The sequence below is a fragment of the Eleutherodactylus coqui genome, chromosome 11 (assembly GCF_035609145.1).
Source record: "Eleutherodactylus coqui strain aEleCoq1 chromosome 11, aEleCoq1.hap1, whole genome shotgun sequence".
Taxonomy (NCBI): domain Eukaryota; kingdom Metazoa; phylum Chordata; class Amphibia; order Anura; family Eleutherodactylidae; genus Eleutherodactylus; species Eleutherodactylus coqui.
Window position 1 is genome coordinate 68,996,134 of NC_089847.1, and position 25,077 is coordinate 69,021,210.

At 45.5% G+C, this 25,077-nt stretch overlaps 1 pseudogene; it reads right to left on the reverse strand.

Annotated features, from left to right (window-relative positions):
* Positions 1-21,568: 21,568 nt before the first annotated feature.
* LOC136582909 (U2 spliceosomal RNA) lies at positions 21,569-21,696 on the reverse strand (annotated as a pseudogene).
* Positions 21,697-25,077: the final 3,381 nt, after the last annotated feature.

The following is a 25,077-nucleotide window of genomic DNA, read 5'->3' on the forward strand; positions in this document are numbered from 1 at the left end:
TCATGACGTCATCACGTTCGACGTACAGTTGTAGTTTGTGAGGCTATAGTGACACCTTGTGGTGGTAGGATGGCATGGTTTCATGCAAAGCATATCTGGTCACATAAGCATCAGCAGGTCATGTTTAAACGTCATGACGTCATTACGTCTGGCGTATACTTGCAGTTTTTTACCCAGTTATTGCAGGGATATAGGTATAAACAGATGCTAGAGAGAGTATACGTTTTACCAGTAGGTGGATCCTTTCATTATGACGCAATATCATTGGGCGGGGCTATGCTAACAAGGAATTTCATAAATCAAATACCAAGATATATTTACTTATATATTGGGATAATCATGTGATATTTAAGATGTGAGTTTTTTTTTTACACGTTTAATGCAGAAATAAAGGCACAAAGAGTTTGCTAGAAAGAGTATGCGTTCCACCAATAGGTGGATCCTTTCGTTATGACGTATGATAATCGGACTAAAGCAACCAGGAGTTTCATTAATCAAATACCATATTATTTTTAATTATATATTGCAATGCGCAAGGTATCCTATCATATGATAATTGAGATGTTGAGAGGAGCCTTTAAAAGGTAAGTACGTTGCCCCTATCTAATAAATAATGCCCCTTAATACATGTCATTTCTAGCATATATCTTTGAAGCAGCCCCATATATGAGAGCCCAGTATAAGATGGTGTTCATTTTTATCCAAATCCATGGTACTCTAAATGACAATTTTTTAGGACCAATGTTGCGTATAACGTCAGGTAAGTACTTATCCCTTAAAAAAGGGTCCGTAACGTTCCTCAAATAATGATGTTAATAAAGGGAGACATTTAATTTTAGATATAGATGATATATATAGAGAACGCAAGGTATCTGATTGGGTTACATGAATCATAGGGAGCGAAGTGAAAGAGAGCCCTACGAGGGGCCGAGGACTTAGATGGTACAGTTGCTCAGTATGTTGAGAGAAAGAAAATGGATACCCCAGGAGGGGCAGTGGTACGTAGAAGTTAGAATTCCCTCAGTTTAGAGGGAATTCATTAGAGACCAGTATTCTCCGTTTATATGAAGCTAGAGAATGATAACACTTCATTCAATCCCTTGGGTTGCACACAGTCTATCCGGAATGTCCATTGCGCTTCTTTTTGCAGTAGCCTTTTATCTAGGTCACCGCGTCTTCCAAAGCTTTTTATTGATTCAACACCCTGAAATGTTAGTAGGTCTGGGTTCCCTTGATGGAATTCCCTCATGTGGTTCGCGACCGGGGTTTTTTCCCCCCGTCTGATGTTTCCCACATGGCCCAGTATACGGCGCCTGAATTCCTGTTTGGTCTTGCCGATGTAGTTCTTTTTACATGGACACGTAGCCATGTAAACTAGGTAGGAAGTTCGGCAATTGAAAAATTCCCTCAGGTCGTATGATTTCGATGTACTTGCACTGGTAATTTTATTGCCTTTCTGAATATTCCTACAGGCCTGACAATGTGAACAGGGGAAGGTGCCAGTGTGTTTAAATCCACTTATCCACGTTTCTGATCGCAGGGTTTTTAAGTGACTTTTTACTACTCGGTCCTTGATATTTCTACCCCTCCTGAATGTTAGTAGGGGTACATTAGGTAGAATAGCTTTAAGATCCGGGTCATCCTGAAGTATACCCCAATGTTTTGAAAGGAGATCTCGCATATAAGGGACTCCTGAATCGAACGTGGAAATGATGCGCATTTGGTTATCCGTTTTTTTCTCCTTAGGTATCAGTAGAGATGATCTATCTTGTTCAGTTGAAAACTGATACGCTTTCTCAATAGGATTATGAGGGTAGCCTCTGTCAACAAATCTTTTCTTTAGACTGTTGCTTTGAAGTTGGAGATCATTCTCATCCGAACAGTTACGTCGGAGTCTCAAAAATTGGCCCTTGGGGATTCCATTTCTTAATGACAAGGGATGGGCACTCTCCCATGCAAGTAGACTGTTCGAGGATGTGGGCTTCCTATACAGGCTAGATTGTAGGGATCCAGTAGATGTCCTAAATATCCGAACGTCTAAGAACGTAATCGAATCAGATTGAATTTCCATAGTAAGTTTTAAATTTATGGAGTTACAATTTAATACGTTGACAAATTCGGTAAATGACTCCCTAGTACCTGACCACAAGACGAGAATGTCATCTATATATCTCAACCACATGATGGCTTTCTCCGTCCAATGTGAGTGTTGATCTGTAAATACCATCTGTGCCTCCCACCAGCCCAGGAACAAATTTGCGTAGGATGGGGCACATGGACTCCCCATCGCAGTGCCCCTGAGCTGGTGGAAGAGATGGCCGTTAAAAAGAAAGTAGTTCTTGGTAAGAACAAATGTTAGCAGATCAATCACGAATTGGTTGTGGCGATTATAGGCCGTGCCTTTTTGTCTAAGGAAGTAACCCACTGCCTCCATTCCTATTTCATGCGGTATGGAGCTGTAGAGACCCTCTACGTCCAGACTTGCGAGTAGGGTATCCGGCTCAATGTGTATCCCTTCTATCAATCTTAGGACGTCCGTGGTGTCACGGACGTAAGATGGTAAGGCAGTGACAAACGGGCGTAAAATCTGATCGATATAAATCCCACTATTTTGGGTCATATTTTCTAGGCCCGAAACAATAGGCCTGCCTTTTAGAGGGGAAAATCCCTTATGGACCTTTGGCAGGCTATAAAAAGTGGAGATCCTAGGGTGGATGGGTAACAAATATTCAAATTCTCTAGAATCAATGCAACCCCAGGTTTTTGCTGTGAACAGAATTTTTTTCAGATCATTATAGAACAGGTCTGTTGGATCCGAGAATAATTTTCGGTATGTCATGCTGTCATTTAGGATGTCCTCGCACATTGAAACATATTGTTGTCTGTCAAGTACAACAATGTTACCCCCCTTGTCGGAGGGTTTTATTATTAGGTCATCCTTACGTTCCAGTGACTCTAGAGCTCTTAGTTCTTCTGTTGTAAGATTGTTACGTATACGTTCTGGGACTGGAATGTCTCTGATTTCATTGAGAATAATTTTTTCGAATATATCGATGTATGTCGAGGTCTTAGGAGGTGGATTTTTGACACTCTTCTTTTTCAATTCTGTAAATGGTCCCACTCCTTCAGTTCTATCTTGTTCCCTTTCCAGAGCCACTAGAGCATCATGACCCGGCAGATCCTGAGGTTCTAGACCTAGTTCATCAGCTTTAGCTCGATTTTGTACAGTATAGAACTTTCTCCACCTTAGTTTGCGTAGGAAGAGAGCTATGTCCTTTGACCAGGCAAACCGATCAAATCGGCTTGCCGGGACAAAGGACAGGCCTCTCTCTAGCACCGAAATCTGATCTGTAGTCAGACTCTGTGTTGAGAGGTTAATAACCTTCATTTTGTCCCCTGCCGTCTGTGTAGTTGTAGGTGTAGTAAGAGTAGGATTAGAGTTAGAAATGGTAATTCCAATAATAGGAGGGTTCACACGAACATTTTTAATGTTAAACAGGAATTTAGGCGCCGTATACTGGGCCATGTGGGAAACATCAGACGGGGGGGAAAAACCCCGGTCGCGAACCACATGAGGGAATTCCATCAAGGGAACCCAGACCTACTAACATTTCAGGGTGTTGAATCAATAAAAAGCTTTGGAAGATGCGGTGACCTAGATAAAAGGCTACTGCAAAAAGAAGCGCAATGGACATTCCGGATAGACTGTGTGCAACCCAAGGGATTGAATGAAGTGTTATCATTCTCTAGCTTCATATAAACGGAGAATACTGGTCTCTAATGAATTCCCTCTAAACTGAGGGAATTCTAACTTCTACGTACCACTGCCCCTCCTGGGGTATCCATTTTCTTTCTCTCAACATACTGAGCAACTGTACCATCTAAGTCCTCGGCCCCTCGTAGGGCTCTCTTTCACTTCGCTCCCTATGATTCATGTAACCCAATCAGATACCTTGCGTTCTCTATATATATCATCTATATCTAAAATTAAATGTCTCCCTTTATTGACATCATTATTTGAGGAACGTTACGGACCCTTTTTTAAGGGATAAGTACTTACCTGACGTTATACGCAACATTGGTCCTAAAAAATTGTCATTTAGAGTACCATGGATTTGGATAAAAATGAACACCATCTTATACTGGGCTCTCATATATGGGGCTGCTTCAAAGATATATGCTAGAAATGACATGTATTAAGGGGCATTATTTATTAGATAGGGGCAACGTACTTACCTTTTAAAGGCTCCTCTCAACATCTCAATTATCATATGATAGGATACCTTGCGCATTGCAATATATAATTAAAAATAATATGGTATTTGATTAATGAAACTCCTGGTTGCTTTAGTCCGATTATCATACGTCATAACGAAAGGATCCACCTATTGGTGGAACGCATACTCTTTCTAGCAAACTCTTTGTGCCTTTATTTCTGCATTAAACGTGTAAAAAAAAAACTCACATCTTAAATATCACATGATTATCCCAATATATAAGTAAATATATCTTGGTATTTGATTTATGAAATTCCTTGTTAGCATAGCCCCGCCCAATGATATTGCGTCATAATGAAAGGATCCACCTACTGGTAAAACGTATACTCTCTCTAGCATCTGTTTATACCTATATCCCTGCAATAACTGGGTAAAAAACTGCAAGTATACGCCAGACGTAATGACGTCATGACGTTTAAACATGACCTGCTGATGCTTATGTGACCAGATATGCTTTGCATGAAACCATGCCATCCTACCACCACAAGGTGTCACTATAGCCTCACAAACTACAACTGTACGTCGAACGTGATGACGTCATGACACAATCACATGACCGGGAGATACCCACGTGACCTGGCAGGTCCTCCAGGAGAATATGACTCCTGGTATTAATAGTTGGTAAGTTCGTATATTAACACCATATTAAGCGATCTTCTGTGACGTCCTCGCTCCAGGGGATTACATACTATGAAGCATCTTATCTATAAGCACAACCTGGTTGAACTTTAGCATTTAAACTGCTCTCCAGTACGTGTTCATTTAGTTCCAGGACCTGGGAGGTCATGTGACCGGCACCGTACTTTAAGATGATTAATGTGCTTGGTTTAGCAACAGATCGGATCTATGAAGGAGGCCAGCTGCTATTAGATCTAGGTCTCTCTTATACTCCACATGAATTAAAAACATTTGAGTAACCCTTTGGAACAGAATCGCACATTATCTCTCTATGAGAGTTGCTCCGCCCAAATTTGGGTGGGGTTATAAAAGCAAGCATTTCTGATTGGTTAGGAGATTACACACCTTCATTATGGGAGGCTCTGCATGACTATAAGAACTCTAACAGACACAGAGCTCACTCATAGCCGCCAGTCTACCACAGAGGCTGGTGCTGCTGCCTTTTTTTGTTTTTGTTCCTGCTACTTTTGGGGGGAAACTGGGTGTATTTATCTTGAACTACCTAGTGATAGAATTGTCTACCTCCCTCTCTCTAAAGGTTATGATTTCTCAATCTGGGGACTAACCGTTTAGCTGGAAGCTATTTTTCCTGGGGGGAAACTGGGTTCATTTACCTTGATCTACCTAGTGATAGGATTATCTACCTCCCTCCTCCTAAAAGGTTATAATATCCCAATTTGGGGATTAACCGTTTAGCTGGAAGCTGATTTGTTTGTAAAAACTCTCTTATGGTTCCTGATGAGGCTACGTAACAGGTAGCGGAAACGCGTTGAACCACTGATTTTTGAACCTACAAAATAATTGAGCTGGCAGTTTGGTGTACTGCATTATAACTTTTGTTTTGGTGGCTACAACTCGCAAAAAACGTTGGCAAGCTACAGCATTCTGATATCAGCTTTATATCGGATTTTTCTGAAACTAGCCAAAGTAGCGTGAATATTCTCTCACCTACGGCATTGTTTGACAGTCTATGCATCTTTCTCTATTTGGGAGGAATAACGCACGTGCTCTAAAAAGCGGATACAAGTCCCCCATCTATTGAATATCTATAGCTGTCTATACAAGCTGGAACACCATTCTTAACGAGCCTATCCAACTAGCTCTAGGATATATACCTCGGAGAACAAAAATAGAAACTTTAATTCCGTTGGGAGAAAATATCGGTTCCTAGGCAACGTATATACTGCTTTCCCCTCATTTGACATAGGGGTGCAGTTTTTTATTTGTGTATTTGTGTCTAGAGTTTAGGACTTTGTGTTACAAACTCCTTTTTATTTAGTTTTTCAATAAAAGCTATGTTTTAGAGACTTAACTGAACCCTATATGTTTGAGATATTGTGGCTGAAAATAAATTAAATTTTTTAACATTTCTCAATTTTGACGCTTTTAATAAATATACACTAATTTTATCAGACTATTTTCACCACCTAAATGAAGTACAACAGGTGGCAAAAAAACAATATCAGAATCACTTGGATATGCAGAGCCTTAAGGCCTCATGTCCACGGGGAAAAGAAGAATTAAAATCCGCAGCGGATCAACCGCACGCGGATCCGCACCCCATAGGGATGCATTGACCACCCGCGGGTAGATAAATACCCGCGGATGGTCAATAAAAGTGAATTAAGAAAAATGTGGACATGCTCCATTTAGGTGCGGGTCTCCCGCGGGGACGGCTCCCGCAGGCTTCTATTGAAGCCTATAGAAGCCGTCCGGATCCGCGGGAGACCTAAAATAAGAATAACTTACCCGTAGCGGACCGGGCAGATCTTCTCTTCTTTGCGGCCAGATCTTCTTTCTTCGGCCCGGCGGATGTGCCCGGCGCACGCGCGCGGCACGCCTATAGCAGTTTGTCTCCTCACCAACCATATGTATCAGTGTTATGGTGGAAGGTCTATATTGCATCTATTACTCCTAGTTCTAGCTGGTTGTCATCCCTTTGATGACTGTCAGGATCCAGCAGCCCCCCCACCCATCCTTCCCCTCTGAAGGTAATATGGAGCTCACTAGCTCCACAAGACTAGATTGGAGCTGCTCCTCTCTTCAGTAGCTCCACTCTAGCCACTTCACTGATCTGCTGGCTAGAATGTATTGGCTGGTGGTAGGATCTCCCAGCAGCCACTACACTCCAGACGCACCATCCAATCAGTGAGCGCAGGGCGGGGCTAGTGGGCGGCAGCGCTGGGGAGGACGCAGCAGTTCTGAACTTCATGTCTTTTGGGGTGGGTGCGGTGGCCGGGCTTCAGTTCCTGCAGGCAGAGCTGCACATCCAGCAGGTGAAGCTATCATATCTCTAGTGGGCATTAGTGTTTACAGCTGCTTTAACCAGGGCATTGTGGGTAATGGGCGGGGCCATAGTCTCCGCTGGGGCATTGTGGGTAATGGCGAGGGCTCTCTAGTCTTCGCTGGGACTAGTGGGGTCATAAATGGAGAGGTTTATGCGCACAACAGAAGCAGCTGCACAGCGCAGGCCGAGTCTTCATGCATGGCTGCTGCCGCACAGGAGGCTGGAGGGGCGGGTGAATAACAGCACCTAGCGGATATGGCGCGGCCCCAACTGCACCGCTCTGCGCCATCTGCGTGCAGCGTGGGGACTTCTTACAGATGCAACACCATTGTACTCTTTACATTCCACGGTCAGCATAGATTGTTGTCAGCCCAAGCCAGCTCCCACTGTGCTCCTTTTATATGCCACGGTCAGCATAGATTGCTGTCAGTCCCAGCCAGCTCCCTCTGTAAACCCTTTACATTCCACGGTCAGCATTTATTACTTTCAATCCCAGCCAGCTCCCACTGTGAACCCTTTACATGCCACAGTCAGCAAAGATGGCTGTCAGTCCCAGCCAGCTCCCTCTGTAAACCCTTTACATGTCGCGATCAGCGTAGATTGCTGTCAGTCCCAGCCAGCTCCCTCTGTGCTCCCTTCACATGCCGCGGTCAGCATAGATTGCTGTGAGCCCCAGCCAGCTCTCACTGTGAACCCTTTACATGCCACCGTCAGCATAGATTGCTGTCAGTCCCAGCCAGCTCCCTCTGTAAACCTTTTACATGCTCAGTCAGCATAGATTGCTGTCAGTCCCAGCCAGCTCCCTCTGCAAACCCTTTACATGCCACGGTCAGCATAGATTGCTGTCAGTCCCAGCCAGCTCCCTCTGTGAACCCTTTACATGCCACGGTCAGCATAGATTGCTGTCAGTCCCAGCCAGCTCCCTCTGTGAACCCTTTACATGCCGCGGTCAGCATAGATTGCTGTGAGCCCCAGCCAGCTCCCACTGTGAACCCTTTACATGCCACGGTCAGCATAGATTGCTGTCAGTCCCAGCCAGCTCCCTCTGTGAACCCTTTACATGCCGCGGTCAGCATAGATTGCTGTCAGCCCCAGCCAGCTCCCTCTGTGACCACTTTACATGCCACCGTCAGCATAGATTGCTGTGAGCCCCAGCCAGCTCTCACTGTGAACCCTTTACATGCCACCGTCAGCATAGATTGCTGTCAGTCCCAGCCAGCTCCCTCTGTAAACCTTTTACATGCTCAGTCAGCATAGATTGCTGTCAGTCCCAGCCAGCTCCCTCTGCAAACCCTTTACATGCCACGGTCAGCATAGATTGCTGTCAGTCCCAGCCAGCTCCCTCTGTGAACCTTTTACATGCCACGGTCAGCATAGATTGCTGTCAGTCCCAGCCAGCTCCCTCTGTGAACCCTTTACATGCCGCGGTCAGCATAGATTGCTGTGAGCCCCAGCCAGCTTCCACTGTGAACCCTTTACATGCCACGGTCAGCATAGATTGCTGTCAGTCCCAGCCAGCTCCCTCTGTGAACCCTTTACATGCCGCGGTCAGCATAGATTGCTGTCAGTCCCAGCCAGCTCCCTCTGTGAACCCTTTACATGCCGCGGTCAGCATAGATTGCTGTGAGCCCCAGCCAGCTCCCACTGTGAACCCTTTACATGCCACGGTCAGCATAGATTGCTGTCAGTCCCAGCCAGCTCCCTCTGTGAACCCTTTACATGCCACGATCAGCATAGATTGCTGTCAGTCCCAGCCAGCTCCCACTGTGGGATAGTACAATCTCAGATTCTGCTCCCACGAGTTTACAGCAAGTACCAGCCACCCAGGACATAAGTTATCTCTTAAGGGGTTAAACCCTTAATGCCACCGGATGTACGTCTGTCCTGGCTGTGTGGTACTTGCCACAACAGGACACAAACGTACATCATGTGGATGGCGTGGGATCAGAAGCTGAGCTCACACCATCCGATAGCGGGCTTCCCACTGCTACAGCAGGGTACATAAGGATAGCGATCCCTACTATTAAACTCCTACATTCTGTTGAGATGGCAGCAAGTAGAGGATTCCCCGAGGGAGCATGCTCCCTATGTTATGTCGTCTGGCCCTTGTAATCGTGGCGGGCCGATTGGTTGCCATGACAACAGGTGTCCCTGCTTGCCATTACCTATGATCACTACTGTAACTGATGAGGCATTGCGGTACATAAGCCTCTTGTATAATCATGGCTGTTGTGGCCCCTATAGAGAGATATAGATCAACTTTTCTGTGCATTTTCCTCTATTTCATATGGAGGGGGGGGTGAAGACCCCCATATTTGGTATCACCATATCCGTAATGGCCTGTACAATACACTGAATACACTATCAAACACGGAAAAACTGGAGAAAAAGACAAACCTCTAATAAATGGAGGCAAAATACTAAGTGATCAAAAGTATGGACCCAAAATGGGGCAAAAAGCTCGTCACGTAGAAAGCAAGGCCTCACATACCTCTGACCGGGGAAGATGCAGAAGTTATGGGATGCTGAATGCGGGGATGGGAAAAGAACTTCCAAAACCAAGTGTTGTGTTTGATATGGAGATAATCTGCCCCCCGCAGGACACAATGTATCCGGGCATTAATGCTGGAATACATCACAGGCATCGAGAGATGGGAAAATAAGAACTACACTTCACCAGGCCTCATATGGCCATGTTCTCAAGGGGCTTCCAAGAAATACATTGACCCCTGAGCCGTGGGGAAGGGGGGAGACAAACACAGGGCAGTCAGAATATCACAGTCATGGGACCAGCCCTCCGGAACACGACCAATGCTCTCTACAGGTGCCAGGAGCAGAAGAATGATGATGTCATCATCCGGCTCCACTACATACACCGCGTCGGCCGACACTCCACCCCTTCCACAACAGGCGTCCGGCAGTGTGAAGGGACCACACAGGCGCCAGGAGCAGGAACCATGATGTCATCATCCAACTCCGCGCCGTACACCGCGTCGGCCGACCCTCCACCCCTCCCAAAACAGGCGTCTGGTAGTGTGAGGAGACCACACGGGTGCCAGGAGCAGAAGAATGATGATGTCATCAACCAGCTCCGCGCTGTACACTGCATTGGCCAACCCTCCACCCCCTCCCACAACAGGCAGTGCGGCAAGGGAGTAACGCACTCCATGCACATTCTTTATATGGTGGGGGCCTCTGAGTTCCCTCACCGCAGGGGCCGGTTTGCAATTGTGACACCTGACGGTACACCTATGCTTTTCCTAAAGGCACACAATCTGCTGGTCAGTACGATTAAGGGTTAATACATTTGTGGCATTTATGTGCATCGTTTACTTAGACTAGTAACGTCCCCGCGCTCTCGTGGAAGGTTGTACATACACTGGAACTATAAGATTTGGGCTCTCCCATTCCCCGACCATAGATGCAAAAACTTCAGACGAGACACCCAATGAGTATTCCGGAAATTTCTCCCCCCACCCCCGAAACAAATACCAATCATCATCTTCCGCCAGGAGCTGTCATGTCCACAGCCCCCAGGGCTTTACTCCTCAGAGTGAGTAAAAACCGCTTCCCCGCCCACCGCCAGCCACGTCATATGACCCAGTAGATTTTGGTAGGCCGCTGTCTCCCCCTTGTGTGCTGCATTAAAAATGCACTCTGCTAAAAATAAAAAAAGGGTCCAGTTCTGTGGCTTCTCGGAGGAGATAGGGGTTCCCCCACCTCCCGTCTCCGAGCTGCAATCGGAGACTGACTAACATGGCTGCCAAGTCCGGTATTTATACTTCTAAATTGATGACATCACAATGCAGTGACATCAGCCTGCCAGACACCTGGCTCATTTGCATACAGTGTGTATGTATGTATGTATGAATGAATCTATCTATTTATTTATTAATTATGTAGATATAGATTATATCTGAATTATAGATTTTGTGCATATAGATTAAAGATAGATTTTAGATGATATATATATATATATTTATATATCTACATACATACACAAACACATAAAGCTGTATTATGTATATATGTAGATTCTATAATGTATGTTGATTATATAATAGATCTATTGATTGATAGATAAATAGATCTATGGATTATCTAATTAATATAGATGATAAAATCTACACAGATATAAATAATCTAAAATCTATCATCTGGATATAATGTATGTCTATAATCTACTCTATCTATCTATCTATCGCTATACAAATAGCAAGATTTATTTCTCTATATAATCTATAGTTATGGATGGATGGATGAATTTATTTATGTATGGCGGGAAAAAAAAAAAAAGGCCTGCTGTACATTTTAACTTCTTCAGATGACCATGCTGATCTATTCTTATTCTTACTAGGGTCTACTAATGCCAGCCCAGGGGAAGCCAATAAAGCCCTATGGGCTCGAAGCCAATTTTCCTTTTTTTGGGAAAAAGTTTCCGTCTGTCCCCACTCGAAATGCGTCCACCAAAAGAGATCTCTCAAAACGACCGATGGATGCACCTTCAGAGGCAAACTAGTGCTTGCTTCTAGTGTCATCGTCTGCTTAACCATCCTGCGTAGGGAGGTGACGAGTCCTGCAGGCTCTGCAAGCCTAGGATGCGTGAGCACGGTGCAAGAGGAAGGACTGAGGAGGATGTGAGGGGGAGGGGGGAGGGCGCAGTTGAGAAAGCGTTGGGTGGGGCTATGCAAAGGTCTTCCAGCTCCCTCAGAGCATTGTGGGTGCGCCCGGAGTGCTGCCTGAGCGTGTTGCATCTGATACGTCCCCTATCTGGGGATCATTTATTAAAGGGAGCATAGGTGCAGCACGTTTCTGTAAAACCAATAGAGGGCGCTGCAATGTTACTGTAGAAACCAATGGACAGCATGGGAGGTAGCTATACATAGATTTTAAAGACGACGACTGCCAAGGCTAAAGCCTGTGTATATTCCATAGACTATAGCTATCTCCAGGATAGCTGCATGCGCAGTCGTGTGCCGGGTTCGCACGTGCGCAGTCGCGCCATTGTCTCGCACGGCTGCTTTCATTCCGCGCTTCCTGACAAGGCAATGTACGCATACGTCACTAGTGAAGGAAGCGGAAGGTAGCGCAATGTACGCTTTTTGACCGGATGGAGGAAAATCGGGTTGCTGGAGGTCACGTGACCAAAGTGACAAGCGGCTCCAGGAGAAGATTTGGGATAAGAAGAAGAGGTAAGCTGGCTGGGGAGCAATAGGTAAGTATATATTTTTTTGTTTTTAATGACAGAACCCCTTTAAGGCTCTATTATGACACTTTTCGAACCGTGGTATAGTTACATGCGGGGAGTGTGAAGACGGTATGGTTACATAAGGGGGGTGCGGTGACAATACGGTTACACTAGGAAAGTGGGCTTACATGAGGGGAGCGTGGAGGCGGTGCGGCTACAGAAGGGGAGTGTGATGGAACCCCTAACAATAATCTGTGCTGTGTCATTTCCATAAATGTCATAGAAGGTAATGAAAATGAAGTGAATAGTTTAGCATACAGTAATTCCCCTTTCACATGGGCCAAAACTCTCACTATTCTCACTTACCCAAAGGAAGCAGCTGGTGACAAAACATGAAACATGTGGGCAAGGAGGCTCTGGTATCCCGTTGTACCACTTCTAGCTTCTAGAATAGAAGATGGGGAACAGGCGGCTATGGAGGCTCTATTCTAGAGAATCAATACAGTAAGCAGTGGAGTAGGTCAGTAAATTAATGGCTGAAATAACAGTTGAATTGTGTTACCACTTTACTACTGACAGTCCTCACCTCTTTAGTAACAGGTGGCATGGCTGAAGCCTCATCACAGTATTTCAGTGCCAGAGCTTTCTGTCCTCGGTCTTTGTAGCACTGGGATGAAAGATAAAAAACACCAAAAAAAGCAAAAACCAGTAAAGCAATAGAATCTTACAGTAACTTTGGGGCATTACAGCAGCACACAATGTCCCTGCAGGTTGGATTACAGATGAGTGCTGCTGTATGGTGCCTTCATACCTCTAGGGCAGGATACCTACCTGATATGTATTGTCATGGGGCGCACCAAGATCTTGTCTCAGGCTTTGCTTGCAGTCCTACCATATCGCACTAAATGCAGAAGTGCAGTCAATGCAGCTTTTTACCTAAAATAGTAAAAATTGGTCAAAGCCTCATGCAGTGTATTACCTGACCCTGGAATAACATCAATGGCAATTATAAGAATAATGCTGATAATAATACAAATTCTGTATGTCTGTTTTCAGCCTTACAAAACCATAACTATAGAAGTTTAAATTTATACGTAAAGCTAGATATTTTTAGAAATATCTATATTGATATATAACTATCTATTTTTATAGCTAGATATATATCTATGCAGTAAGATACATTAGATCGATGGTGACACACGCACCCGAAACAAGGACCACAGGTTGTAAGCAGCCATTTTTCCGTCAGTCTCCACTGGAGTCTCTCCCAGGCCCAAACTGAACCTACCTACCTGAATTGTAAGTACCTACCTTCTTGTTCTCTATGAAAGAACTGAGCGTACCTTTTAAAAAAATGGCGGCGGCAGCAACCAATCAGATTTTGTATAGTTTATGTATAGCTACCTGCCATGCTGTCCATTGGTTTCTACAGTAACATTGCAGCGCCCTCTGTTGGTTTTACAGAAACGTGTTGCACCACCTTTTGGATTTACCCAAACTTACAGCACCATAGAGATTAGCGGGTCACCTCCCAGTTCTCCATCTTTTTGCCCTATTTTTCTCTAGGGTGGTTTCAAACCGGCGGGTAAAATCGCGCCATTTTTAACCGATGCGTTGGTTATTGAAAAAAAAAAAAAAAAAGCAGATTCCACAGCCAATGATTCCCAACGGTTCCCTTCCCTTCAGCAAGGTTTTCACTGATGTGATGTTGAGAGAGAAAATCGCAGCCTGCTGTGTCCTTCTGCGCAGTGCGTTTTTTAAAATCTCCCATGTAATCCTATGGAGGCTGCGTTTTATCGCATCACAAGGCGACAAATATGCGCTGCAATGTTAACATTGGAAAGTCCTACCGACTTGCGCGTTAAACAAAAACATGCGGTTTTTAATGTACGCGGCAGCGATGCGATTTAATCCTCTAAAAAAAAGCATCGCTGGTGATTGTCACGGCCGTATATTGGGACAAAACTAAGCCTAAGATTTCTGTGGTTTCGTTTTCACCAGCAGTATTCTCTCCCGTTAATACTTGACCGAGAAAATATAGGACCTCCCCTATGAATACTATGTGCGTGAAAGATCAGGCGGCCGCCATATTCCCACCATTTATTTTGTTTCTTACAGTTGCTCCTACAGCGGTGTGTGTGTTTGTTTATGTATGTGTATATATTTTACACACATACACACATCGCAATGCATTGTTCTTACAAGGCGCACTGCACTGGCAGACACACTCGCATATTTGCCATGCGAGATATTGGTTTGAGTTTCTCGGGCTGATATAGTGCTCACTTGTGTAAAATCAGCCACAGAGAATGAATTTAACATCACCAAAGACATAAAGCTATACATTGCCCTCTATTGTCAGCATGCTGTTATCCTGACCCCCAAGTGTCAATGCATAATGCATCCCAAGTGGCAGCTTGCCCACCCATATCACGTCTTGTATCCAAGCTAGAGGCGATACAACAGGGTCTGTTTCACATTTTGTATCCAAGCTAGAGGTAGTACAACTTTAACTTTTTTCCTTCTGCTTTGCTCAGATTCATTCAAATACTGTGGGTCAAAATACGCAGCACAGCCCTAGAGGAATTCGTTAAGGGGTCTAGTTTTTTAAACAGGGTCATTTGTGGGGGTTCTCCAAAGCGCTCAAGGGCTCCACAAGTGAGCAATGGGACCTAAAACACTTTCATGCAAAATAACTGTTCACGAAGCCACCGGCTGCTCCTTTCGGTTTGGGCCCCATTGTGCATACGGACACAAGATTAGGGCCACAATGGGTATATCTCTGAACACGGGACATACGGGGGTCTCCATTTTGGGGTGCCAATCCTCATCTTCATGTGCAATATAGAAAAAAATCCCATCATTAAAATTAAAATGACATATTTGCAAAAATATGAAATTTAATTTCTTCCCCTCCAAATTGCATTAATTCTTGACAAAAACTGTGGGGTAAAAATCCTCCTGACCCCCTCAGTGAATACATTAAGGGGTGTAGTTTATAAAATGGGGTCATTTGTGGGGGGATCTATCATTTGGACACCCATGAGACTTTGCAATCTTGGCTTGGTGCAGGAAAAGAAAGTGTTCCTCAAAATGTTAAAAATCAATGTAAAATTTGTACGTCTCCTAAATGGTTAAAAAATTGAAGTTTTTCTAATGTGCGTCCAGAATAAAGTAAACAGATAGAAATATATATCTTATCAAAGATTTGTACAGTATGTTTGCACATGTTTGAGATATTGTGGCTGAAAATACATTACATTTTTTTTAATTTTTTCTCAATTTTGACGCTTTTAATAAATATACACTAATTTTATCAGACTATTTTCACCTCCTAAATGAAGTACAACATGTGGCAAAAAAACAATATCAGAATCACTTGGATATGCAGAGCCTTTAGGCCTCATGTCCACGGGGAAAAGAAGAATTAAAATCCGCAGCGGATCACCCGCACGCGGATCTGCACCCCATAGGGATGCATTGACCACCCGCGGGTAGATAAATACCCGCGGATGGTCAATAAAAGTGAATTAAGAAAAATGGAGCATGAAAAAAAAATGGACATGCTCCATTTAGGTGCGGGTCTCCCGCAGGCTTCTATTGAAGCCTATGGAAGCCGTCCGTATCTGCGGGAGACCTAAAATAAGAATAACTTACCCGTAGCGGACCGGGCAGATCTTCTCTTCTTTGCGGCCAGATCTTCTTTCTTCGGCCCGGCGGATGTGCCCGGCGCACGCGAGCGGCACGCCTATAACAGTTTGTCTCCTCACCAACCATATGTATCAGTGTTATGGTGGACGGTCTATATTGCATCTATTACTCCTAGTTCTAGCTGGTTGTCATCCCTTTGATGACTGTCAGGATCCAACAACCCCCCCCCTCCCACCCATCAGGATCCAGCGGCCCCACATCCATCAAGATCCAGCAGCCCCCCACCCATCCTTCCCCTCTGAAGGTAATATAGCGCTCACTAGCTCCACAAGACTAGATTGGAGCGGCTCCTCTCTTCAGTAGCTCCACTCTAGCCACTTCACTGATCTGCTGGCTAGAATGTATTGGCTGGTGGTAGGATCTCCCAGCAGCCAATACACTCCAGACGCACCATCCAATCAGTGAGCGGGGGCAGGACTAGTGAGCGGCAGCTCTGGGGAGGACGCAGCAGTTCTGAACTCACGATATTTTTGTATCTTAGTGAACTGAATATGGCCGCCACCACAACTTGCCTCCAGCTTTCCTAGTCTTCTGCACAACATCATTACATGTCTACACCACTTTGTTTTCAGGAGCCGAGGCAAGTGGGGTGACGACTACCGAGCGAGGCTCTGTTCGTGTCAGTGGTAGGGAGCTCCATGATGGTCATCAGGTTACCAACATGTTCTGTCACCCAGCTTTCCTAGTCCCTGAATGGCCAGCTTCACAGAGCGCCACTTTTTACAACCCATACCCGCCGCTGAGGTCAAGAAATACCCCAAAAAGCATTAGAGGAGGGGGGAAACCTGGTTTTCTTGCCCCATGTGCCCATCCCAACCAGCCTCTGTAATTACCCCCGCCGTCGGACATAAAACGCAGTTTACGTTATTTTAGGAAATGCTAAAATGCTCCTCTCTTCAGTAGCTCCACTCTAGCCACTTCACTGATCTGCTGGATAGAATGTACTGGCTAGTGGTAGGATCTCCCAGCAGCCACTACACTCCAGACGCACCATCCAATCAGTGAGCGGGGGCGGGGCTAGTGAGCGGCAGCTCTGGGGAGGACGCAGCAGTTCTGTACTCCATGTCTTCTGGGGTGGGTGCGGTGGCCGGGCTTCAGTTCCAGCAGGCAGAGCTGCACATCCAGCAGGTGAGGCCAGAGCGAGGCTCTGTTCGTGTCAGCGGTAGGGGGCTCCATGATGGTCATCAGGTTACCAACAGTTCTGTCACCCAGCTTTCCTAGTCCCTGAATGGCCAGTCAGCCGCCTTTTGTCATATCACTGTAGGGCAGTGACTCCCACCTCCAGTCCTCTGGACCCCACAGGTCATGTTTTCAGGACTTCCGCAGTGTTGTACAGGTGATGTAATTATCATCGGTACCTCAGACATTGCCACAGGTGTTCTTACTATACGAGATCCTGAACATGACCTGTTGGGGGCGCTGAGGGGCGGAGGTGGGGAGCACTGCTCTAGAGGGTTCTAGGAAAGCTGGGACATCCATTATGTTGGCATTAGGTTAGCTGAACCCCCAGCGATCTGCTGTAATCCAAGGAAGATCTGGCAGTAAGGCTAATGTCACACAGTGAGTGCGATACCAGGCCGTGAATCGCGGCCTGTTTTCACGCTCGCTAACGTACGATTTTTCTGTGGATGTGAGTCATTTTTGTAATAAAACTGCCTCCCCTCCCTCCCGCTGCGGCTGTCCGCACCTAGCACGCGGTGCGATGCTGCCGCCAGCCCCATTTAAACAATGGGTGATGCAAGGCCCCGCCCAAAGATAGAACGAGCCGCGGTTCATATACGTGCAATATTTGCTCTGCCGCGTGAAAAAGGCCGAAGTGTTCAATTCCCCTGCAACGCCCCCGCAGGAGAAATTAAGTATTACGCCGTCCTTCTGCCATATGATGAACAGACATGTTGGCTGCACCATATGGTAAACTGGAGTCGGGTAATAGTGAAACGCTCAAACGTGGGAATACAACCGTTTATGTTCCATCTGAATATTGGCGCATTTACGGTTGGCGTTCGGAGGCAGAACACGTCTTAAGCAGGATTTTCACACAATGAACACAGAAACAGCAAACCTGCTGTGAAGTCGAGGAGCGTCCGACACGGTCGCAGCAATACGTACAAATCTGCCGCAGGACACCGACAGCGGAGATTATTAGCACCACGTGGTCCAGCAAGCTACGAACATGGCCTAAATGTTAGGAGGCTCGCATATATTAGGGAGTCCCCTAATACTCAGGCCGCGTTTACATGAGCGACAAAGTCACACTGCGACAAATCACGTGTTTGTTCGGCCTATGCTTTCCAATGGGGTAATTCACATGTTTTGGAGGGTGCGACACCCCATATGCCCGCGACTCGTGAGGTTTCATGGCCCATGTTACCCTATGGAGCCTTCCTCTCTGTTGCATCGCATGAAAGCGTGATTTTCGTGCGGTGCGATGCAACTTTGACAGGAGGAAATCCTATCATCACAGCCATAACCTAAGGCCTATATATATATATACACACACACACACACACACACACACACACACACACACACACACACACACACTGGGAGCTGTCCAAATCCGCAGCTATGATTGTGGTTTACACGGAGAGACGACAAGGAGCCGTTCATGTTTAGCCCATGTAAAGGACGCCATCAGCCAACATATGAGCATTTCCTCGTTAGTCCGCTCATCACTGCCATGTTCACACGAGGTAATGAGCGGCCACCAGTCAGCGGCCACGACCCTTCGGCCACTGCAGATATTGGCACGGACTTCCCTTTTACGGGAACCCGTGGCCAGCTGTTAGCCCAGTACAATGGTGTTAGCCCACGGGTACAATGGTGTCGCATCTGTAAGAAGTCCCCGCGCCGCACGCAAATGGCGCAGAGCGGTGCAGTTGGGGCCGCGCCATCTCCGCTAGGTGCTGTTATACACCCGCCCCTCCAGCCTCCTGTGCGACGACAGCCATGCTTGAAGACTTGGCCTGCGCTGTGCAGCTGCTTCTGTTGTGCACATAAACCTCTCCATTTATGACCCCACCAGTCCCAGCGAAGACTAGAGAGCCCCCCCCCCCCAATTACCCACAATGCCCCAGCGGAGACTATGGCCCCGCCCATTACCCACAATGCCCTGGTTAAAGCAGCTCTAAACACTAATGCCCACTAGAGATATGATGGCCTCACCTGCTGGATGTGCAGCTCTGCCTGCAGGAACTGAAGCCCGGCCACCGCACCCACCCCAGAAGACATGGAGTTCAGAACTGCTGCGTCCTCCCCAGAGCTGCCGCTCACTAGCCCCGCCCCCCGCTCACTGATTGGATGGTGCGTCTGGAGTGTAGTGGCTGCTGGGAGATCCTACCACTAGCCAATACATTCTATCCAGCAGATCAGTGAAGTGGCTAGAGTGGAGCTACTGAAGAGAGGAGCATTTTAGCATTCCCTAAAATAACGTAAACTGCGTTTTATGTCCGACGGCGGGGGTAATTACAGAGGCTGGTTGGGATGGGCACATGGGGCAAGAAAACCAGGTTTCCCCCCTCCTCTAATGCTTTTTGGGGTATTTCTTGACCTCAGCGGCGGGTATGGGTTGTAAAAAGTGGCGCTCTGTGAAGCTGGCCATTCAGGGACTAGGAAAGCTGGGTGACAGAACATGTTGGTAACCTGATGACCATCATGGAGCTCCCTACCACTGACACGAACAGAGCCTCGCTCGGTAGTCATCACCCCACTTGCCTCGGCTCCTGAAAACAAAGTGGTGTAGACATGTAATGATGTTGTGCAGAAGACTAGGAAAGCTGGAGGCAAGTTGTGGTGGCGGCCATATTCAGTTAACTTAGATACAAAAATATCGGATTAGTCATCTTAGTGACTTGGCGGAAGATGATGATTGGGATTTGTTCCCGCCGGGAACTTTTGTTCTAAAAGGAACAATCCCGTGGTCCCTTCAGCAGCACTCTGCGCTCTCACACTAACCTGCTATAGTGTGAGTGCAGAGCGCTGCTGAAGGGGCAGCTTTAAAATCCGCCCCACAGGTCAATTTAAACTGTAGATTGTTTTTCCGCATTATATGGATGAGATTTCTTTAAACGTGTGACTACTTCTCCATTCACTTCTGTGGAGCTGACGGAGATGGTCAAGCACTGAGCTCCCATGAACGGCGGAGTCGTAGTCATGCAATGAGACTAGTGCTACGCGACCAAGATTGCTGTATAGCCCTGCGACCTCACACTCTCGGGCCGGCTTCACACCACCGGTTTCCTATTGTTCAATCCACAGTCGTCATCCACACGGAGGATCCGCAGCAAATCACATGCATTGAAAGATACACACTACTGCTACTTCCTTCACACTCGCGGTCATCCGCATTACAGATTCTGCAGGAACGCAGGGTCACCGTCTGGGTTAACGGTCAGATTCCGCTGTGGTATCCCGCATTCGGAATGTGAAGCGGTCGTGTGCAACCAGCCTTACTGAAGACAATGGAGTTGCGATACAACTCACAAGTAGCTGCGACCAATATATTGCAAAAATCCAACCTCGTAGAGGTTTAAGCAATCTATAGGTTGCGGGAACTTGCGCGAGCCCATTGATATATTTGAGAATGCAAGTTCACAGGGCTGCACAGCGATCTTTGGTCACATGACCCATGTCATGGCGAAAGACTCCATAGAGCTCCAGCCTTAGGGCTCATGTCCACGACTGTGTTCTCACCGCAGAGACGCAGCGTTTTACGCATACCACCGTGGGCTCTTCGGCCAGATTCACACAGATGTATTTGCGCATGAAAAATATACATGCTAAATACACGTCAGTAGAACCCGCTGATTGCAGCGAGTTCCTTCACATAAGTGTATTTTGCATACGCATTTTGTTAAAAAAAAAAAGCAGTCCCCTTTATTTTCTCGTGCATTTCTGCAGGGGCAGAACATGTGTTATTCTAATTACACTAATTGCCCATTTCAATAAATAGCGGCATGGTTGAGTGTTTTTTTGCGCTTGCAAATGTGCTTGATTCGTGCTAACAAAAGTACAGTAAGGGCCGCTTCACACAAACATATTTGTTTCAATGGATGCCTTCAGAATTCTCTTTACTCACACATTTCGCATGCGTGCAAAACCCCAACATGCTCTATTTTTGTGCACATTTGCGCACCAAGGGTCCCTGTACAAGTCTATGGGAAGTGTGCACATAACCGATTCCTATCTCCAAAAAAAGTTATAATAAAAAGCGATAAAAAAGTCTTATAAACTCCAAAATGGTACAAATAAAAACTACAGGACATCACGCAAAAACACGAGCCGTCGCACAAGTATCTTGCGATACTTCCGCCATGTATCACGTGGACATGAGGCCTAAATCTAAGTGCTTGGTTGTTAGCAGCCGCAGCTGCGCTGCACCTCTTGCTCGTCAGTTTTTTTTTCTGCTTTTGGAAACTGCTGTAGGAAAGGGGGTGCACCAGTACTGGAGGTACTGCAATACCAGGTCAATGTGCGGAGTGGACAGAGCAAGCACTTTTTCCAGCTCCCTGTTCTAAAAATCCATTTAATATATGATCCCCAGACAGGGGACGTATCAGATGCAACACGCTCAGGCAGCACTCCGGGCACACCCACAATGCACTGAGGGAGACGGAAGACCTTTGCATAGCCCCGCCCAACGCCTTCTCAACCGTGCCCTCCCCCTCACATCCTTTTCAGTCCTTCCTCTTGCACCATGCTCACGCATCCTAGGCTTGCAGAGCCTGCAGGACTCATCACCTCCCTACGCAGGATGGTTAAGCAGACGATGACACTAGAAGCAAGCACTAGTTTGCCTCCAAAGGTGCGTCCGTCGGTCTGTTTGAGAGATCTCTTTTTGCTGGACGGACTTCGAGTGGGGACGGACGGAAACTTTTTCCCGAAAATGAGGAAAATTGGCTTCGACCCCATAGGGCTTTATTGGCTTCCCCTGGGCTGGCATTAGTAGACCCTAGTAAGAATAAGAATAGATCAGCATGGTCAACTGAAGAAGTTAAAATGTACAGCAGGCCTTTTTTCCCCCCCACCATTCATACATAAATCCATCCATCCATCCAACTATAGATTATATAGAGAAATAAATCTTGCTATTTGTATAGAGATAGATAGATAGATTATAGACATACATTATATCCAGATGAAAAGATTCCTGAAAGGCGCCCAAAGAAAATATGGCGGAGTGAGAAAACCAAACTAAACTGACGCAGACAGTTCTCAGCGAGGCACGGGATTTAATGAATGTAAAACTATTCGTCTGCAATACATGACGGGCCGAGGATTTACACGTCCAAAAGGGTCTCGTCCAAATGACACGAAGGAACGCTGCGCACTCTCCGCGATGTAGGCTGTGTGCGAGGAAGGCTGCACAAGAACCCCTCTGCACCCAGTAGGCTGTACAGCTGTCCTCCTATCCTGGAGATAGCTATAGTCTATGGAATATACACGGGCTTTAGCCTTGGCAGTCGCTTCCATTTCAAGCATGTGAGGGTTATGAACATATTAATTTATATATGTATGTATCTTTGATATACGTTTCCGGAGGCTGTAGGCCTAAATTGTACACTCTATTCTGTGTCCTATGAAAAGGTCTGCTAAATGCTCCTACATTTAGCTTAGTACTTAATTACATTAAGTAGAGGTGTAATCTTAAATGTCCATCATGTCTCCAAGAGCTTGTGTATCTCATTACACTGATCAAAAGGTTGTATGGAATGCTTTGTTAATGTAGAGTGTGATGATAATCAGGATACCAGACACGATGTCTACATACAAACAAATAAAGCATTGTTTATAGAGAAGACAAAATTATGTACCAGTAAAACAGGTCAACCTCTGTAACACTAGCCTACTGATACGCCTACTATTTTCTGTATAAGAATAAGGCAATGTACACAATAAACTCAGATTGCTTCTAGACACAGGCCTGATCTCTGTGTTTCATAGCTTTCTCATGGCGGCCGCCATAACAGCCTTTGATTTGGAGCCTCACAGCATATTGACGGAACATTGAATTCCCTAACATAATTGGCGCCCAACGTGGGGCTTGATGGAACAAGAGGACCACCTACACCTCGAACCCCCCGGACCCAGATGGGATAAGGAGCCACTCGGAACCACGGATTGACAAAAACTGCGCAGTAAGGTAAGGTTTTATCTTGCCACAATCTATCCGTGCTTCCTGGCTGCTCCTTTCCTGTCCGAGGGGTAAGAAGTGCATGCCTCTTATAAATCTTCAAGCTTTTTAAGAATTCATATGGTGGGCTGAATATGCTGTGCGGGTGTTTAACTGTTATTGTCTTTATTTGTTACTTTGCATGGTCAGTGTACAGAATATGATACCCTATTGCCAATCTCTGGAAGGCATGGTATAAGTTATACCAGGGAAGCCTAAAATTTTCAGGGGATAAAACCCCTGATGGGATCCTCTTATAAACATAAGAGAAGTAGTAGAGACGAGGTAAAATATGCAGGGTGAGGAAGTACAGAATATGAAACCCGCTTGCCGATCTCGGGAAGGCATGGTATAAATTGTACCAGGGAAGCCTAAAATTTTCAGGGGATAAAATCCCTGATGGGAGCCTCTTATAGGTATAAGAGAAGTAATTGAGACGGGGGGAAATAAGCAGGGTTGGGAAGTACCGACACTTTTAGACAAGTGAGGAAGTACTGACACTTAAAGTACTGACAAAAAAAAAATAGTAACTGACATGCAAATGTTTTTGTCTTTATGTGTGTGTATAAATGGAAGGACCTGTATGAGAGTTAGACTGTGTTATATGGTGTATACTGTCCGGTAACCAGAAACGAAATGAAGCAAAAATGACCAAATGCTGAGCCAGACCACAGGGGGTGGAGCTAGGTGATGTAAGGAGATGGGAGGGAAGAACAATAGGAACAGGTCTTGCTCCACCCTACACACAGTCCAGCCTAGGTGAGAAGTGTGTCTCCATTTTAAGTGGATGTTGGTGTATATATATGTATATTGTGGTAATGTATAGAGTGAAGGTCACTCTTAGACTCCATGTTAAGTCTCTCACTTGAACAAATGGAGTGACCAAAGGAGGGGCATCTAATTTTATTCCTGAGACTAGTTGTGTGAGATAATAGCCCAGGATTACCACAGTGTATATATGTATATACAGATTCGTGGAATATGTGGAATTCAAAAATATTGAGTTGTGTTAATTTGAATATTATTGAATTTAGATATTAATATGAGATAATTGTGTACTTGAAACACCTGATAAGTACTTTAGTCAAATTAATAACAAAAGTTCTATTTAAAGTGTATCTCACTTTCAATTAACAACAGTATTTTATTTGAAGAGTGTATAAAGAAAATAATAATAAAAATAATAAGCCTCTTGGTGTACATAAACCGCCAGCCATTGTCCATACTGCTGGTAAAGAGGATAAGGTGCGGAAGACTGCACAGAAAAATAGTGAAACAAACAATTGTTTTATGTGTGTGAAAGAATAAAAATAATAAGCCTCTTGGTGTACATAAACCGCCAGCCATTGTCCATACTGCTGGTAAAGAGGATAAGGTGTGAAAGATAGCTAAAGAAATTGGCAAATGAATATTGGTCCCCATCCCACTTATTAGGGTCCCAATCAACTACAGTATGAACCTTTTATAGTGTCTAACTCTCTTTAAGGCGTAATTTGAACTAAGTCTTGCTCCTTGCAGCAATATATATTAATGGCGCTGTGAACCGGATTACGCAGAGAGTAATACACTAGTTTGTTTTAAAGGAAAATTTTGATAAACTGATAGTTGAAGAATTTCTTGTGATAATCGGGCTTAGTGTGAAAATGTCGCTGTTTAAGAAAATCCGCAATAGTACGAAAATGTCGGTAGCTAAGAACAAAGAAGTGTCCGATGAATTGTTAATAATGCCAGGGTGGAATAAAGCCCCCTATAATATATTGGCCGC